We start from the raw sequence: 3,404 nt of genomic DNA, 5'->3' as shown, positions 1-3,404 counted from the left end.
TACTAGGGTGGCTGAGGTAGGAGAATCGCTTGAACCCGGGAGGCAGAGGTTGCAGTGAGCTGAGATCACACCACTGTACTCCAGCCTAGGCAACAGAGTGAGACACCTCTCAAAAAAAAAGCGAACAAGAAAAAACAAGTACTAAGGCAAAAACAGGATAGATGAACAGCCAGGACTGGCTCAGAACAAGTCGGTCGAATGCAGAACTGAAGACCAAGAGAAAAGGTTCTGTGTGAAAGAACGGATCAGGGGGCTCTTTGCTTCTAGTAAACAAAGGCCCTGAGCTTTTACAGCCCTTCTTATTTATTAAGTAACGTGAATAGGGAGGAGGGGGTGATGTCGGTCAGCTACTTGATTTATCACAGGGACTGCTTCCCTTGTTCAGTAGGTTCTAGATATTCAGGTAGATAACCTCCAGGAGCACAGGACCTGCCCTCAACACTCCTGGCAGCAGACACAGTTTGTCAGTTTGCTGACATTCTGCTTTCATGAGGATAGTTTGCTGTTTACTCATAAAGCCTCCATGGGTGTTTTGAGTTGGTCACACCCCACATTCTTGGAGTCACCAGCATCTTCCCCTTTTAGTTTTTACATTAATTAAATGAAGGCAATTCCAGGCTGGACAGCTTTCAATTGCCAGTTGTTGGTCCACACCATCCTACAGACTACGAACTGAAAACGGAAAATAATAGCATTATTCCTATAATGATAAAAGAAACATTGAGATTACATTTAAGATAGGTCCAAGGATTAAGGCTCACCAAGCCCGGCTGGAATTCTGTCCAAGCTTTATTTATTTATTTATTTATTTATTTAGGAGACGAAGTTTTGCTCTTGTTACCCAGGCTGGAGTGCAGTGGCACGATCTCGGCTCACTGCAACCTCCGCCTCCTGGGTTCAAGCAATTCTTCTGCCTCGGCCTCCCAAGTAGCTGGGACTGCAGGCGTGCCACCACCATGCCCAGTTAATTTTTGTATTTTTAGTAGAGACGGGGTTTCACCATGTTGACCAGGATGGTCTCGATCTCTTGACCTCGTGATCTACTTGCCTCAGCCTCCCAAAGTGCTGGGATTATAGGCGTGAGCCACCGCACCCGGCCTAATTTATTTTTTTTTAATGGGGTAGGGCAGATCGAGGCTCCCAGGCATTCCGCAAAGTAGGCAGGTCACCTCAGCGGCATCCTTTACCCGCTCAAAATTTCGTCTCACATTAGCAGTGAGGATTCCGGTATCACCCCAAATTGTTATTTTCCTTACTCATAAGTTTAAGGCGTGTCCAAGCTTTTAAAGAAGGCTGATAGTCTCCAGTCTGTTTATTCAAGTCAAGAACTGTTTTTTATAAATCACTGATATCAAAGTAACATTGGATGTAAAAGCTTCTGAGGTTCCATGGATATTCACTTTAATTGTATTCCAAATTGGTTACACAAATGTGAGTATGGTAAAAATGACCGTGCAATTGCTGCTGCAATTGCAAACTTTGTACTTGTTCTCTCAGCCACAAAACAGTAGACTTTAGCATTGCTACTTCTGTTTGTAATTCCACATCAATTTTATCTTGGAGCATCCATGTCTGATCAGCTGTACGTGTCCAACTTTCTACATATTGGGCTGTTTGAATCAAACTAGTGCTACTGAGGACACCACAACAGAAGTTATCAGTGTGACCAAGGAGACTGTAGCAAAAATGATCATGCCTAAGGCTCTACGAGCGTGACAAGTGAGCTGGTAAGAAGGTTCACGAAATGTAAAGCGAGCGTAGCAGCCCATGGGTCAGACAAATTGACAGGAATCCATAATCCAGGAATATGACGAAGAATTATTAGGGTGGATATGTTCTGTTTTCATATAGTGCTATGATTAAGGCAATAATAAAATTGACAAGAGACAGAAGTCAGTTGGGTGACATTTACCTGGAGTTGACCTTTTTTAAAGCCACTAGAAAAACATAAGGATTGAAGACACAGACTGTAAATTGAGTGGTAATGTTTCTAACGAAGGTGATATTAAAGTACGTTGAACAGAATTACTATTATTGAATAGTGTTCTGACCCAGATGCTCCGTTTCATAAATGAGAGTTTAGTTGTTCTGTGTCCGGGGCAGTCATGGCTCCTGGAGCCTATGCTTCCTGATCGTGATACATTTCAGGTGGAGGGTTGGGAACAGAACATACGTCCAATATGTTTTTGCCTCTACATAGGGGAAACATACCACATAGGACACCACGGCGAACATGGAGTCAGGGTTTTTGCCTGACCCTGGTGCTCCATCAGTTTCTCAGCCTCCTATATGATTTTCATGATCTGTCCCCATGTTATGGGTTTGGTTGTGATTGTGACTGTGGTTGGCCCTTGTTCCATCTTCGAATTCAGATCCAGTTGGCTCATGGTTCATACTGGAGGGACTGGGCCCACAGTTGGCCACCATGGATCCCTCCAGTGTCCTGTTCCATGGTCAAACATACTTGGAGGGCACCCACACGGTTTGTCCATCTCCAAAAATACAAGCATACCCCCTTCCCCACGTCAGCAAATCCTCCGGGCCTTTGCATTGTCCTTTTTCGGGGATTTCCGTAACGCTTTCGGATAAACTTGCCTCTTTTCCTCTAACACTTGCCAGTGTCTTTCTCCTGGAGTCTTACCACCTGTGAAGTAAACAAGGCTAAATGTAATTTTGTTTGAGGTGGAAATTCATCTCCTGTTCCCCCTTTTTGTTTCAGTATTCATCTTAGTGTTTGATGTGCCTGCTGAATAATCCCTTGTCTTCGGGATTGTATCGAATTCCTGTTTTGTGTTTGATTGCCCATAATTGTAAAAAGTTTTGGAAAGCATGACTTGACATAAGCGGGTCCAGTGTCAGTTTTGAATTGTTTAGGGACCCCCATATGGGCAATTGATGACAGTGTCATCAGACATGACCAGCTGTTTCTCCTGTTTGACATGTAGCGTGTAACATGAGATAAACATCTACAGTTACGTGACCATAGCTGAGCTTGCCGAGGATGCCTGCTATACGTGTAGCATCCATCTGTCAAACTGCATTTGGAGCTAGGCCTTGTGGGTTACATCCTTCCACGGGTGGAACACCAGGGATATGTTGGCAGGTGGGGCAGGCTTGCACAGTGGCTCAAGCCTGGTTGTGAGATCGATGAAACGTGCAAGTGAGGGCAGAGGTGTTTTGATGTAATAATGCACGGAATCTTACACCTGTTGAAATAAAGAACCAGTTAGCTTGGCCGGGCGCGGTGGCTCACGCTTGTAATCCCAGCACTTTGGGAGGCCGAGGCGGGTGGATCATGATGTCAAGAGATCGAAGCCGGGCGCGGTGGCTCAAGCCTGTAATCCCAGCACTTTGGGAGGCCGAGGCGGGTGGATCACGAGGTCAAGAGATCGAGACCATCCTGG

General features: G+C 45.2%; 1 long non-coding RNA gene and 1 other non-coding gene across 3 annotated transcripts in view; both read right to left on the bottom strand.

The window, feature by feature from the left end:
- Positions 1-1,123: 1,123 nt before the first annotated feature.
- Positions 1,124-1,273, bottom strand: LOC119468369. The gene has a single exon (XR_005197040.1). It is a non-coding gene; the product is annotated as a U12 minor spliceosomal RNA (small nuclear RNA).
- A 65-nt stretch (positions 1,274-1,338) lies between these two features.
- Positions 1,339-3,404, bottom strand: part of LOC119468365 — an 11,889-nt gene continuing 9,823 nt past the window's right edge. For both annotated transcript variants that reach the window (XR_005197027.1, XR_005197026.1), the window contains one exon: positions 1,339-2,644. This is a non-coding gene — a long non-coding RNA (uncharacterized LOC119468365). The remainder of the gene's footprint in view (positions 2,645-3,404) is intronic.

This window comes from Cebus imitator, unplaced genomic scaffold (assembly GCF_001604975.1).
Source record: "Cebus imitator isolate Cc_AM_T3 unplaced genomic scaffold, Cebus_imitator-1.0 Scaffold417, whole genome shotgun sequence".
Classification (NCBI taxonomy): Eukaryota; Metazoa; Chordata; class Mammalia; order Primates; family Cebidae; genus Cebus; species Cebus imitator.
This window is presented reverse-complemented; position numbering and strand designations above follow the sequence as displayed.